This window comes from Tupaia chinensis, unplaced genomic scaffold (assembly GCF_000334495.1).
Source record: "Tupaia chinensis unplaced genomic scaffold, TupChi_1.0 Scaffold000322_1, whole genome shotgun sequence".
Taxonomy (NCBI): Eukaryota; Metazoa; Chordata; class Mammalia; order Scandentia; family Tupaiidae; genus Tupaia; species Tupaia belangeri.
This window is the reverse complement of record NW_006159816.1, coordinates 5,255,710-5,272,488: the sequence shown is the minus strand read 5'-3', so window position 1 is coordinate 5,272,488 and position 16,779 is coordinate 5,255,710. Positions and strand designations below refer to the sequence as shown.

At 37.9% G+C, this 16,779-nt stretch overlaps 1 protein-coding gene across 1 annotated transcript in view; it reads right to left on the bottom strand.

Annotated features, from left to right (window-relative positions):
- Window positions 1–16,779, bottom strand: part of PDE11A (phosphodiesterase 11A) — a 439,743-nt gene that overhangs the window by 309,146 nt on the left and 113,818 nt on the right. The gene's annotated exons all lie outside the window — the stretch shown is intronic.

Sequence of the window (16,779 nt, the reverse complement as noted above, 5' to 3'; positions counted from 1 at the left end):
CATCCTCGCTAGCATTTTGTGCTGTCTTTGGTTTGAAGTTTAGCCATTCTAACAGGTGTGTAGTGATATCTCATTATTGTTTATTTTTAGAGAGAGAGAGACTTTTGCTATAGGGCCCGTTTGCTTACCAGAGAGACAGAGAGAGACAGAAACAGAAAGCGAAACATCACCCCCAGGAGGATGGTCATGCCACAGTCCCTTCTCTTCCATTCTCCTCTTGGGATCTTGAGTATGCATGCACACACACCCAGCATGAGTTTTAAGCCACCAGGTCCAGGACTTGAACTGAGGTCGACTATATGGGAGTCCAGTGACATGACTATTATGCCACCTGCTGCTAGTCCCAATTGTTTTAATTTGTAATTCACTAATGACATAAGAAATTAAGCTTCTTTTCATGTTATTTGTTTTCTGTATATATTTCTTTGGTGCAATCTTTTTGCCTATTTTTAAATCGAGTTATTTGTTTGCTTATTATTAAGTTTTAGAATCTAAAAAAAAAAAATTACTTTGGATACCAGTCCTTTGTCAGATTGTGTTTTGCTGTGTACAAGTCTGTGGCTTGACCATTCATGGCATGATATTTTGTATAAAACTAACCAGATTTTTGTTTACTTGTTCTCTTTTGATTCCACAGAACTTCAGGATTAATAAGAAATCCTCATAAATGTTCTCATCTGCCTTCAATCTTATTTCAGTCTCAGTCTATATAGGACAATATATTTTTGTCCAGGCCCAAGGAAAAAGACATGTGTTTGTGTAGGTAAGCCCTTTACTTAAGTTTTAGATTCCTGTTCTTTTATTTTTTCTATTTTTGGAGAGGTTTTTGTGATAGGGCGTGTGCGCTCGCCAGACAGACAGAGAGAGACATAAAGACAGAAAGTGAGAAATCACCCGCCAAGGGGGATGGTCACACCGCAATCCCTTCTCCTCCATTCTCCTCTCCGGATCTTGGGCATGCACGCACACGTGCCCAGCGTGAGTTTTAAGCCACTGGGTCCGGGACACGAACCGCTGTCGACTACGTGGGAGTCCAGCGACATAGCCATTACACTAACTGCTGGTTCCCAGATTCCTGTTCTTTTTGATGGACCTTGGGGCCCTTCCTCTCTACCATCATTGCATTTTTCTATGTTTGGCTCCAGCCTTCTTCTTTCGAAGAGGAATGTGTTTCCCTCACTTGGTATATATACTATTTCAGTCTTCACTGAGTGATCTACTTCTGCTTGGCTTCGTTCCCCACTCCCTGTCATTGGGCTTATAATCTGCATTCTATAGAAATGACTGCCTTGCATAATGGTTCGTCTATGACCTCCCCATCACAAACCACAACATACATCTATCCTAAGCCTCATCTTCCCTGCAGCCTTTAACACTTGGAAATCATTAGGGGTTAAACTATGGATTCCACTTAGTAAATATTCCTATTTCTTTATTTTTTTATTTTTTGGCGGGATAGGTTTTTGCTATAGGGTGTGTGTGCTCGCCAGAAAGACACACACACACACACACACACACACACACACACACACACAGAGAGAGAGAGAGAGAAAAAAAGAAATCCCCCCCCCCCCTCCGGTGGGGTGGCCTTGCTGCAATCCCTTCTCCTCCATTCTCCTCTTGGGATCTTGGACACGCACGTACATGTGCCCAGAGTGAGTTTAAGCCACCAGGTCCAGGACTCAAACACGGTTGACCACATGGGAATCCAGCGATGTAGCCATTACACCATCTGCTGGTCCCTATTCTTAAAATTTTTAAACATTCAATCACTACACATCATTTGGCTTGTAAGGAGAATTTACCCAACATGAAATACACCTCAATCCAGTCCAGTTGCAAATATTATACATGCTATCATCAACAGGCAATAAACCATTTCTCTGTCCCACAAGTGTCTTGCCTCTCTAATTTTTCTCCCTGATTTCCTTCCCTATTCTTTTCCCTTCTCCCTGCTTCTATTTCTCTTATTACATTTCTGACACCCCCATTTAATTCATAGTGCCAGGATCAGCCTTTGTCCTTATAACTTTGTCTTTCTATATTCACCCTCTAAAGATTTATTTACTTTGACGATGTAAATACATTACACAACAAAGTAAATTGGTGATGCAAGAAGGAACCTTTGAGCAAAAATCAGCTAGAAAAGATAACTAATTTATACTGCAAAATATTTAATGCAGCCAAGAAAATTTCCTTTTGGCTTACTTGATTCTTTTGACTCTCCTAAACTTTGGTCCATCACTAAATCCTTCTGCCTCTGACTTCACTCTCCTAAATTCTCCTGATTTACTTTCTCTCAATCATCTCTACTCTCTTCCAGGTCCAGATTTCAGTCTTTTCTATTCTTTTCTTTCTTTCTTTCTTTCTTTCTTTCTTTCTTTCTTTCTTTCTTTCTTTCTTTCTTTCTTTCTTTAAGTTTGCTATGGAGCACATACACTCACCAGCGAGAGACAGAGATGGAAAATGAGAAAGCATGCCCGATAGGTGATGGCCACACTACAACAACACCATCTCTTCCATTCTCCTCTTGGGATTTGGGGTATGCATGCATACACACCTGGCAACTCCCTCAAGCTACTTGGTCCAGGATCCCAACCACACAATTAGGCAGGTAGGATCCAGCCACCTTACGCACTCTGCCACTGGTTGTCTCCCAAGCCCTGCCCCAGACTTCATTTGTTGATCCTGACACTTCAATTCTGAAGATACTTGCTTCCTCTACCTTATAAACTAATTTCGGCATTGGTCGCTCCTAGATTGAATTGAACTCTGAATTCAACTGTATTAATTAAAGAGGTGCTAAAGTTCCTTCTTTTTTTCTGTGTCGTCAACAATCTCTTCTTAGATAATGCTCAGAGTTGGCTCTCAGGGTCTGAACTTTTCTCGGTGCTCTGGCTCTGTATCACCAGTTGCCTACAGGACCATTCAACTTGAAGAGCCTTATAGTACCTCAAATTCAGCACTTTAAAATCAAATTAGTCATCTCAATCTTCTTGTCCTCTGAAAGAAAAAGGGCTTCCTCCTCCAAAATGCCCTATATTTACTAAGAGAGCCACTAATGTTTAAATTATCCAATTCCAAACCCTTGGAGCCATCTTTGATTGCTATCCATGTCTAGACATAAGCCAATCATAATAATTCAGCAGGTTTGAAACTTCCATCCCCATAGCCTTCATCCCCTTCGGCCTGGCCCTGCCGTCCTTCATCATCTGTGGTGATAGTCCCCAGACTTCTCACCATTACTATGATGTAGCCAAGACCATCTCTCTCATCCTTACAATGTAGCAACTTACACTAACCTTTGTTTCCCATCCAGAAAGTATGAATTTAAATACATGAGCTATTTGTCTCAATTTGTTCTATTGTCATAAGTTGTTGCGTTTTTATTATTTTTTTTTATTTTGCTAGAGGGTGCATGCACTTGGCACAGAGACAGAGAGAAAGAGGAGAAAGCACCAATGATGGGGAATGATCACACCTCAATCCCTTCTCCTTCATCTCTCTTCCTTTCAGGGTTTGGGCATGAATGCGCACATGCCTGGTATGTTTCTCAAGCCTCTGGGTGTAGGAGTGAATCACATGGTCCACCATATAGGATCTGGCTGCCTTAACCACCAGAGCCACCTCCTCCCCCCCAAAAAAAAAATTAAGAGTTTTTTTGCCATAAGGACTTGCTGAAGAGAGAAAGAGAGACAGAGAAAGAGAGAGAGATGGAGTGAAAGCGAGAAATCCTCCCCAGGTGGGATGGCCACACTGTAATCCCTTCTCCTCCATTCTCCTTGGCTCTTAGGCACGTACATGTGCACACACACACACACAAACACACACAGATCTGGCATGAATTTCAAGGTACTTGGTCCAAGACTTGAATCATGGTCAGCCATGTGAGAGTCTCGCAGTGTAACCACTACATCATCTGCTAGCCCCTCTCATAAATTTTTTTAATGAAAGAAATAATATAAATGCCTCCCACATATTAAAAACTTGTGTTTTCCCCAAACTACTGTGAACATTTTCATATCACATACTGTGTTCTGAAAAATGTTATTAGAAACTTCTCAGAAAGTATTTCCAATTTTTAACACTATGTCTTAATATATTATAGATGGTTATGAAAGATATGTAAGAATCTCCAGAAATATGGTAAGTAAATAGAAAAGTACTATTTAGAGAAACACACAAACTCAGAGGGTAATCTACTTGTATATCTTTTTGTTTTTCATTTTCCAAAAAGAATTTATCATCAAAATGCAATGCCAATGACATGTATAATAAACTGTGCTATTTTTAAATTTCTAGTAATAGTCTCCAGTAGAGCTTAAAATGGAGACTATGAAAAATATACTTAGAGCATTAATATTTAATTAATGTAATAGTATCCTAAAATGAATATTATAAATATAAAATCCTTAATCAAACTCATAAGTTGTGTCTATGTAACTAAAACACAGAAGTAGTACTTAACAAATTTAATACACTCTTAATGGATCGCCTTGAAGACAAAGTTTTATATTTTTGCCTAACAATAAATAAGATTTTATGAAAGGTTGGTCATACATTACCACACTGGGGTATCAATCCAAAGAGGCAAAGGGGAAACTTTCTACATGACTTATCAGTAATTCAGTAAGATGTCTCATTCTGAGTTTTAAAATAGTACTACTTACAAAGTAGGACGCTATCTTCAAAGCCAAAATGCTTTATTGTTTCCATCTGCACTTTTCTCTTTTCACCTACATTTGGTCTGTAGATGACATGGCCTCATCTTTTTCTTAGGTGCTGTATCTCTTACTAGTTCAAATTCTTAAGAGCTAAATTATCTCCAGAATAAGATATATGAATTAATAAAAATAAGAGCAGAAAATAATAATTGAGAAAAAAAAAGCAATAAAATCCAGAAATGGGTCCTGCAGAGAAAAGCAATAAAATAAGTCACTAGCTAGTTTAATCAGAAGGAGGAAAATGCAATGTCGATGACATGTATAATAATGACATGCCAATGACATGTTTTTCACCTTACAAATGTACTAAAACGAACATGGTAAGAAAAATATATTGGGCCAGCAGGTGACATGGAGATGCTGGATCTTACACGGTCAACTGCATGGTTGGAGTTCCGCACCCGGCGTTTTGAAAATCACAGTAGGCATGTGTGCATGCATGCCCAAAATTCTTAGAAGAGACTAGAAAATAAGGGATTTCAAAGTGGCCTTTAAAATACAACTCTAAGTTTACATATTTGAAAATCTGGTATGGACTTACAAATTTTAAAGAAAATACAATGAATAAAATTGAATCAAGAAGAATGAGAAAAACTAAGTAGTTGCCACAGAAATAATAGGGTTGTAAAAAGAATTGGTTTCAGGAACAGAGCCAGGTCCAGATGGTTCCATGGGCAAATTCAAACCTTCAAGAAGAAGGTAATTCTTATGTTATTTCAACTATTCCGGAATCCAGAGAAGGAGAATTCTCAAATATTTGAAGGCACAGATATTCTGGTAGCACATCTGATAAAAATAACATAAAAATAAACATAAAAATTAAACATAAAAATAACATAAAAATAACATAAAAATTAAACTTAGAAAATAAGTTCCTTATGTAAAGAGATTTGAATGATGCTAAATTAAAATATTAGAAAATTAAGTATACATGGTTATACTAATACATATGTATAATATATAGTATATCCACACGTGTATATACATATTTATATATTAGGAAATTGAATTTAGCCAAATATTTTTAAAAGTGGAACATGACCAGTAATTTCTACTCAGAATAAACTGGTGTTTTAAGTTGTCTGCATATTGTGTGTAGCTATTCTTAATATATATATTTACAGCTAACTTTAAATATATCTTTTTTGCTTTCTAGAAAAATATGTTTGATTTGTCATCCATACTTCTAGTAAATATTTTTTAAACATTAAAGAGGAGCTCAAGCATTCTTTCTTGGTTTGATGATATCTTGGAGTAAATTTGTAGCAAAATATTAGCTTCAGATTTTCTTGTCTACCCACTTACTATGTAAGGAGAAAATTCTGTGTCTAAAATAATCAATTCAAGGCTTCGTTAGAAGTAATACAATATATACACACACATATATGTTTACATTATAATTCTGAATGTTTACATTAGCATCCTGAATGCTTACATTATAATACAGTAGATGCAACTAAAAGAGGCAAAAAGAAATTAAGATACTGAGAGTAAATCACTTCAGGTAGTAAAATATGAGTTCACACATAAGATAAAGCAAGTTCTAACTTTTGGGATTTGAAAGGTTTAAAGGAAAGAATTGGCTCTCAGAAATGTTCTAAAGGCAAGCTGACAATGTCAAAAGCATTTCATAACTATTTAACAATTTTATTTATTTCCCAAATGTGGAAGAGACAAAACTTATGTACTATTTACCTGTTTTTCTTTCCTCCACTCAGTCAACCAGTGCTCACATATTTTTGCACCTATGTACTTCAATCCACTATGAGAACATGAAGAACTAATATTCTGGTAATTTTTTTTTTTATTCCAAGTCTGCATGTCCTTGTCAATTGTCACCTAAACTACCAGAAAAATCTTCACCGTACCTGCCACCTGAGACCACCTTTCCTCTCTCCTGCCATTTACTGTCCAAGTCTGGATCATGCAGTCTCCTGCTTAAACATCCTCGGCTAGTCTTTATTGCCTTCAGGTCAGGGCATTTCTCGCCCTTCTGGCCCCAACATATATTCTACTCTCATCTTCTACTGGTACTCACACAGCTGACCCTGACCCACACCTATGAAGTGAAACATAAAGCCAGATAATATCTCTTTCTTTAAAACTTTTTTCTTTATTCATGAAAGAGTGAGTGCATTCCTGATAATGTCTCTTTCTTTAAAACTTTTTTTCTTTATTCATGAAAGAGTGAGTGCATGAAAGAAATGGGAAAGGGGGAATTGTGCACCCTTTACAGTGATGCCCTTCTTCCAGTCCTCCTGCCTGTTAGATCTGAGTGCTGCTATCTGGAGCTCACCCGACTGGTTACCATGTGGGTAACTGGCTTCTTTTCTTTTCTTTCTTTCTTTTTTTTTCTTTTTTTTCTTTTTAAAGAGAGATTTTTTGCTATAGAGCATATATGCTCACCAGAGAAACAGAAAGCCAGAAATCACCTCCCTGGGGGGATGGTCACATCTCAGTCTCTTCTCCACTCTCCTCTTGGGATTTTGCACATGCATGCACACACACCTGGTGTGAGTTTTAAGTCTGGAACTCGAACTGCTGTTGACTTTGCGGGAGTCCAGTGATGTAACCATTACACCATCTGCTGGTCCCAGGATCTGGCTTCTTTTGAGCAGTGTAGTGCTACTGCACCACAGATCTAGCTCTCTTTTATTATTAATTTTTTTTAAAAGGATTGTCATAACAACTAATCAAACTTTTGGGGCCAGGCTTTGCTTTAAGCATCTTTTTTTTTTTTTTTTTTTTTTTTTTTTTTTTTTCTCAAAGTCCATTAATTTATTCTCTTCCATGAGAGAGAGAGAGAGAGAAAGGGAGGAACCCTCAATAAGGTTTCCACACCATGATCCACCCCCAGTCTCAACCAGCCTGGCACACAGGCACAATACAGTGTGCATGCACAGGGAGGTTCCAGGATGCAAACCCAGGACCCCTTGCATGTGGGTCCAGTGTGCTACTGCTGCACCAGTGTCTGGAACTATTTTTACTTGATCATTCACTATCATTTTAGAAAATTTTGCCGTAGTGTAAATCCTTATCTTCTGGTACTTAAGTCAAATACTTGGCAAGTATTTCTTAAATAGTCGATACCCAATGCCAATATCAAGTTTTGGTTTCGTTTGTTAGGAATGTGAAGAGGATGAAATATATCTCTTAACTATGCAGATTATAGAAGGGAACAAAGCCCTCATCATCTTCCGGGATACCGGACTGCTGACTCACATTGTCAAAGATGAGACTGCTCTGTTAGGTGAATTGGTAGTGAAAGAGTTGAGTTGCGTGTTTGCACAAAGAAGTTCTGTGGAAAAAAAAAAAGAAAAAAAAGTTTTCATATTCCTTTTCCTGATAATGTATCAGATCATTGGTAATGGGGCAATGAAATAATTGTTTCAGCATCCCAATCTTTGCATTAGTTTCACCACCTTTGAAAGAGAAAAACTAACATTATCTACTTTCTTAATGAAAAGAGATATCTTAGAGCTCTGAGCTGTAATTTAAAATGCTACAATCCGGTAGCAGGAAGGGTGACTGTACATATCAGAGACAGTACAGGAGGGGCGTGGGTAGGAGTGGGCGAATAACAGGCAATGGGAGAGAGGGGGTGGGGGAAATTTTTTTTAACAGACATATGGATGAAACGTTATCTGCTGATGATACTGTATATAGTAATATCTGACTGGATTGATATGCACTGTATTTATACTAGAAAAAACATTTTGGGGACCAGCATATGGTGTAACAGTTATGTGGCTGGACTCCCATATAGTCAACCACAATTTGAGTCCTGGACCTGACAGCTTAAAACTCACACTGGGTGTGTGTGTACATGCCCAAAATCCCAAGAGGAAAATGGAGCAAAAGGGATTGTGGCATGCTCATCCCTCCTGAGGGGTGATTTCTTGCTTTCTATCTCTGTGTGTGTGTGTGTGTGTGTGTGTGTGTGTGTGTGAGTTTCTGTCTCTCCAGTGAGCACACATGCCCTATAGCAAAAATCTCTGAAAACAAAAATTGTATGCTGTAAAAAGATATAGCAATTAAATGTAAATTTTAAAAGTGCAAAAAAAAAAAAAAAAGGCTACAATCCCAAATTTACTATGTAATTTTTCAGGTTAGTTTATTTCTTCTAAGAGTGATAGAAATTGAGATAGAGTAAAAGAAAAAGTGAGACAGCACCCCAAGAAAGGTCTTGACACTACAACATATTCCCATCTTTAGCCAGCTCCAGATCAGGGGCATGTGCGTACCTGGTGAATTTTGGGAGGCCTTCAGAAACAAACCTGGAACCTTCCCATGTGGGTTAGCCTCACAGAGCACTCTATTCTTATAGTGAATTTTAAAAGAGTGTAAGATAGAGGAAGAATCATTTAGTAAAACTAATGAATACTTAGAAAGCTTCGTGCCAATCACTTGACAGACGTGAAGACTATAATTCTAAAAACAAACTGTAGAAAACTGTAATATATGTTCAATAGTGCCAGTTCTTAGTCTGCCCTCTGACTGAAACTGAATAATAATCTAGAAATAATCTTGAAGCTAGTTTTCAATGTCTACATTTCTGAAAATGAAGGCATTTGAGAACCCAAAGACCAAGCTGTGTTTCTTTAGGTTAATGTGGAGGAAGCAATAGGAGAAAAAATCAATCTACAATCGAATAAGCGTTCTACTTCAGGAGTCATGCTGGAGTTCACAGGAGAATCTGAGTGTTGGAGAGAATGGGAATCGAGACTAAGGCTGGCTAACCCTTCTCCACAGGTGCTCACACAACCACCCACACCTTCCTGAGTTTTGGATGACTGCTATCTCCTCCCTGCGGGAGCTCTGTGTCCCTTCTCACAGGGTCTCAGTGGCATACTCTGCTTTTCTTCTTCACCTTCAAGAGGAATACACACTCTCTGGATTTGGAGATCATATTTGGACAGACCTTTTTTTGGTTAACTGAGAAAATAACTGGGCAAAATGTTCAGGAACACTGATTAGATGTAAGAGTATCAGAACTAAATGAATATTCAGTAACTGCATTTACCTTGAGAAATGAAGATTGCCAGACTTTAAATAACCATATGTGAAACCTGTAGTTTAAAAATGGCACCAAGGGATCAGCAGATGGCGTAATGGTTACATTGCTGGGCTCCGACATAATCAACCGTGGTTTTAAGTACCTGACCCAGCAGCTTAAAACTCATGCCAGGTATGTGTTCATGTGTGCCCAAAATTCCAAGAGGAGAATGAAGAAGTAGGGATTGTGGCATGGACATCAGGGAATGGCCATGTCAGTCTCTCTGGCAAGCACACATACCCTCTCGCAAAAATCTCTCTCTCTTAAAAAAAGAAAAAAGAAAAGAAAAAGAAAAAAAATTATATCAGTACCTTAAAGTCTGCTAGAATGAACTTGAAGTTTCTTCTATACAAGAACAAGACTCTTGTTTCAGTTCATCATTCTTTGAGATAGTTTTTGTGGTTTGCATTTCCTTTCTTTTAATACTATGCTTAGCATTTTCTTTGGTTTGTTTTACTTAATCTCAATTAAATTACTTCAGGAGGTTTTGATGATTGTGAAGGTGTGAGAGAGTTAATTCTGAAGCTGAATAAATTTTGTTAAAAACTTTTTAAAGGCCTGCCCCAGGTCTCAGATGAAGCTCACAGCACTGAAATCACAGTCTAGTTTTGATTTTCTTCTAGTGTGCTCCTAAACAGGAATCTACAGACAGCAATAAGATTTGTAAATAGGCAGGTAACTGCTGTTTGAGCAGTAACCTTATCTTTGTACAAGTTATTTACTTAATAAACCAGAGTTCCACAATAAATATGATTATAACAAACAAAATGCACTCCCTGACAAGAAACAGGAATGAATCACCATTTATAAGTTTGATAGAATTAGTGTGAGCTGTTCAACTTGTCAGTATCTGCATGTAATTTGGCAGTTAATATTTTAGATTTCCCATTGCTCAATTTAAAGCCTATTCTTTAAGATTTAAATTGATCAATTAGTTATGTGGAACTCAACAGCTATCTCACAATCTCATTGCATATTTGTGCTGCTAGACATAAAATGACCAGTGCTTCTGAAGCTATTTTTTTCTGATAAATTTGAGAAGATATAATAAAGGCTGACATGCTCTTAATCAAGTTCCCTCGGCGCATGCTGTCGACAGCCCACACATGCTTGTAAAATGTAAAGGCCTGCAGTCAAACAGGCTAGCAGGTATTAGCAGCTGTGCAACGTCTGCCTTGCAAGTAACCAACAGTCATATCCACTACCTGGGTGAGTAGTTAATGAGTTAAATACAGACAGACCAGGATAGATAAAAATATAGTCTTGGCAAGAGTCCCAGTATCCATCTTGGGGAAGCCCAGGCAAAAGGCAGGACAATAATCAGAGTTAAAAGAATATTGAAAAACTATTAAGCTCTGTGGCCTAATTTTTCTAGTCCTGAAAATAAGATGCATAGAGGAGTATAAAAAATAGGAACTTGCTTCCACAAGTACTCACAGGGAAGCTGTCACATGTGCTGTATAGAAGAGCCATGGACTGGCCAATTGTAGAGAAGCCACGAGGGCTATCAGCTAAGGCAAGGCCCTGCGTCAAGTGACAAACACAAATGCCGGTCCCTCTGATGAGTATGACATAAGGGGATTCATGGACCACCTAGGACCCGCTAAAGATCGATCCAAAGAGAATTGTGGAGAGCTTGGAGCCTTGACTGCTCTCTAAACCTTACCTCGAAAAGTCCTAGACCTTTCACATCAAGAGAAAGCACTATGGCCCCTAGCTAGTGTCCCAACCCAGAGGACAGTCGAACAGGTTTGCAGTGTTACAACACGGAGACAATGCAGTGTTACAACTCTTCAGGGTCGTCCATTTACTGTGGGCAGCATGGAGACAACACAGTGTTACAACTCTTCAGGGTCGTCTGGAGATGACGCAGTGTCACAGGTCTTCAGGGTCGTCTGGCGATTGTGGGCCAGGGATTGTGGTTATATACATGTTGGTGGGCAATGATTGGTTGAATGAAGGATTGTAAAAGGTGGGTTATGATTGGTTGCTTTTGTGGACCAATCATGAGGTGCCGGATATGCAAATCTGAGGGATTCTAAGCTCACCGATTTGCTATGGGAAGTGGCCAATCAGAATACAGTTTTGAAGGTGAGGTTTTGAAGGGGAGCCAATTGTGGCCTTTATGGGAAGTGGCCAATCAGAGTATGGTTTTGAAGGTGAGGTTTTGAAGGGGAGCTAATCATGGCCTTTGGCATTGTGTAATTGTTCGCTCTCTGAGAAACCTGTGATATTCACTAGTGTGCAGCCTCCCACAAGCTAGGATCTTCTTCCCTGGAGATTCATAGTCTTTTAAATGCTCTTTTTTATTTAATTTTCAATTCACAAATAAAAACTGTATATATTTATTATGTGCAGCCTGTACTGAAATATGTATACAAGATAGAATGACTATAATAAGCTAATTAATTAACATGTATAGTGCCTCACATCTTTATTTATTGTCATGAGAACACTTAAAAATCTAAAATGATTGATAACACAGATTTTTAAAAATAATAATCATTTAATTTAATTTTTTTGTTATTATGATTTTTCAGCTTGCTAAAGGGTACATGTGTTCACCAGAGACAGACAGAAAGAAAGAAAGTGAGAAAGCAAACAGCCAGGTCTGGGACTCAAAACGCGGTCGGCCATGTAAGAGTTCAACACCACGCCACCTGCTGGCCCCAATATCACAGATCTTTTCAGATTATAAATTTATCTCTCACAATCCTCTACATGGAAATTACAAATTCTTTTTCCATTGGCTATATTCAGATTATCTTAATTTTCAAAAATCCATTATCATTAATTTATGAAACTTTTTGTTGTCTAATTTTTAATCAATTACTTTTTACTTTATAACTGTATTTCACAGTAAAGAACATCACTGACAATTCAATATATACTTCCAAAATAATCAGTAGAAAGAATTTTGAATGTTCACAACATAATATAATGTTAAACGCTGAAGGAGCTATGTCTATATCCTATGACTATGTTTATACCCTCAATTTCTTTATTAAATATTATATACATTATTTTATATTTTTTATTTTATTTGATTTGATTATTTATACATTCAATTGCTATACATCATTTAGATTGTAAAGAGATTTGACCCAGCATGATACCCATTTTACCCAGCATGATACACAGCTTAGTCCAGTTGAGAATACTATACACTTCATCAACAGATAACAAACCATATCTGTGTCCCACAAATATCTTCTCTCCTTATTTTCCCCTAATTTCCTTTTCTGCACTCTTCCTCTCCCACACTCTCCTTACACTTTCTCTAGTGTTCACAACAATTTTTAATGCTTTTATGTCCTTCAGTCTTTCAGTCTCTGCCATAGAGTTTGGGCAGTCTGTATATGTTAAGTGGAGACATACAATGTCTCTCTTTTATAGCCTGACTTGCTTTACTCAGCAACAAATCTTCCATATTCATCCACTTTCTGTTGTTTTTTATGGCTTAATAATATTCCACAGAGTATATGTGCCACAGTTTTCAATCCATTCATCCATTTGTGGACATCTGGGTTGATCTCATGTCTTAGCAATCATGAGTAATGCTGCAATAAATATAATTGTGTAAGCACTTTTTAAACTGAGCATTCTCCTGTCCTTTGGGTAGATACCCAAGAGTGGAATTGCTGGATCATATGGTAGTTCTATTTGAAGATCTTTAAGGAACCTCCATATTGTTCTCTACAGAGGCTGGACCAATTTGCACTCCCACCAACAATGTAGGAGTGTTTCCCTTCCACCTCATCCCTGCCAGCACTTATCATAATTTTTTTTTTTAATCTTCGCAATTCTGACAGGGGTTAGGTTGGGATCTCATTGTGGTTTTGATCTGCATCTCCCTTACGATGAGGGATGTTGAGCATTTTTTCATATGCTTTTTGGCTGTTCATATGTCTTTCTTAGAGAGTTGTTTATTCATCTCATTTTCCCATCTTTTAATTGGGTTAATCATTTTCTTCCAGGTAAGCCACTGGAGTTCTCTGTGTATTCTGTTTATGTCCCTTACTGAGGCACAGTTAACAAAAATTCTCTCCCATTTCGAGGGTTGTCTATTCACATTAATTACAGAGCTTTCTTCCAGTAGTTTTATAGTTTTTGGTCTTAGATTTAGATCTTTGATCCACTTGGAGTTGATTTTTGTTAATAGTGACAGATAAAAGTTCAGATCCATCCTTCTGCAGGTGAATATCTACTTTTTCCAGCACCATTTGCTAAAGAGGTTTCCCTTCTCCCACTGTATTGACTGATATCCTTTGTCAAAGATCAGTTGGCTGTATGTTTTAGGGTTTATTTCTGGGTTCTCCACTCTGTTCCATTGGTCCTCATGTCTGTTTTTGTACCAATACCATGCTGTTTTGATTATCATATCTTTGTAATAAATTTTGGGGTCTGGAAGTGAGACTCCTCCCACTCTACTCTTCTTGTACAGGATGGGTTTGGCAAGATAGACACTTCTATTGTTGTCTTTTCTAGATCTGTGGAGGATGACTTGTAATTTTATTGGGATAGCATTAAACATGTAGATTAATTTGGGTAGGATTGTCATTTTGATTAAATTAATTCTGCCTATCCAGGAACATGGGATGTCTTTCCACATTTTTGTGTCCTTTTTAACTTCCTTTTTAAGATTTTCATAGTTTTCCTTACAGAGGTCTTTGACATCCTTGGTTAGTTTTATTCCTAGTTATCTTATACTTCTTGTGGCTATGGTAAATGGGATTATTTTCTTCAGTTTTGTCTCTGTCTGCTTGTTTGTGTACAGAAATGCTATAGATTTTTGGTAAGTTAATTTTGTAACCTGTCACTTTACTGTATGCATTTATTACTTTGAGAATTTTCTCATGAATACTATCAGGTCTTCTATGTACACAACCATGTTGTCTGCAAACAGAGATAACTTCAGCTCTTCTTTCTCTGTTGGAATGCCTTTTATTTACTTCTCTTGTCTGATCACATTGGCTAGGACTTCCAGTACTATATTGAATAGGAGTGGAGAAAGTGGGCAGCCTAATCTTGTACCAGTTTTTAGTGGAAAAGCTTTCAGCTTTTTCCCATTCAGCATAATGTTTTTTGACCAAAGGGAACGTGTCCTTGCTGGAGAGAGAAAAGGAAAGTGAGAAATCACCCCTTAGAGAGGATGGTCACCCTGCAGTATCTTCTTCTCCATTCTTCTCTTAGGATTTTTTGGGCATGCACTTACATACAGCCAGCATGATTTTCAATCTGTCAGGTCTGGGACTCGAACCTTGGTCAGCCATGTGGGAGTCTAGCACCTTAATCACAAAACCGACTGCTGACCCCAACACCATAAACATATTTTGAAAGACTATATTGTATCCTACAAAGGTGTATAATGATTGTATGTAAATCATAAATTACAATAATATTTTTAAAGATCTACCCTCTTAGCGATGTTCAAGAATACAATACATTGATATCAACCAGAGTCACTATGTTGTACGATAGATCTCTTGAGATTATTCCTTCTGTCTAACTGAAATTTTGTGTCTGTTGGGGCTCACAAAATGATATCCCAAAACATGATGGTTTTTAGAATGCTGAGCAAATTCAATGAAAAGCAATTAAGAAGTCTTAGAAGCAGTTTGAAAAACAACCCTTTATGACCTTTTCCTCATAGGTCCCTTACACCCCCTCAAGAGCAGGGTGAAACTCTTTCACTAAAATTCTCTTATCTACCTAAACACCAGACACCAAAGAGCACAATCGCCTTCCATCCTCTCCGTTAAATTTCATTATTTATGCAGCTAGAAAACTAGGAAATGTAAGTATGTCAGGACAACTTTGTCACAACACATCTTTGATCTCTCTGGCTCATTCAAATTCCAAAGAGAATCATTACAAGATAATATCTGCCTCCTAGGTCCACTCATCTCCCCTGAAATAAAAAATTTACTATGCTTCAAAATTGCCTACATTCTCATTTCCCTCTCCCTTATGAAAAAGAGTATATAAGTAGCTGACCCTCACTGGGTTATTAGGAAAATAACATTCCCAAGATTTTCCCCATGCATATTAATAAGTTTGTATGCCTTTTTCCTATTAATTAGTCTACGGTCATTTCATTTCAAAGAACTTACAGAAGACAGAAGGAAAATTTCCCTTTATCCCTAAATATCTTCTGATCATCTCCCCACCCCCTTGTCTATCTACAAATTTTCTATTATTAAATAATTATTTATTTCTCTTTTTATTTATCAAGAAAGACCTAAGTGCTAATCAGGGCTTCTGATAAGAATATTGGCAAACTTCCTACCAAAATGCATTTTTAAAAAAACTTGTTTTATTTAATCCACATAGACTTGCCCTGGTTAGGCCATGTTGGCTCTGTTAGTCTTTTTGAATTATTTAAATTATTCATGGTCCCCACCTCTTACCAATCACTCACCAATCACCTAAATCAATCCCTCTCTCTCCCTCTCTCCCTCTCTTTCTCACACCAAGTCTCTTGCCATAGTCTTCTGAGTAGCTAGAACATAGACATGCACCACCACGCCTCGCTTGTTTGGACAGGATGTTGCTATTTTGCCTAGGCCGGCTTTGAGCCTGTGATCTTCCTGTTTCGGCCTTTCTCTCCAAGTTGCTGGGATCACAGTCACAAGCCACTGTATTGGTTCTTTAGGTTGGACCAGGAATCAAACGAAGGCCTCTCAGGCATCTTACCATTGCTCACCACTATGGCTGGGCCTAACACCCCAGTTTGTACCACTACTGGTTTCTTGATTGCTAGGAGGCCAGGAGTCCCTGTGTTGTTGATTACTGGACTAAATGGCTACAAAATTGCTTATGTCCAAAAACCGGAAAAGTTCAACCACAGTGAATATCCTTCTGAGTCTTCATTTTACTTTCTTGATCCAGTAAAATGTAGTGCTTTACAAAGTAATGCTTTTGCTTTTAGTATGAAAATTAATCACCCTTCAGCCGCGGCGCCTGCTGCCGGATGACGGCCCCGGGGGCTCACGCCCC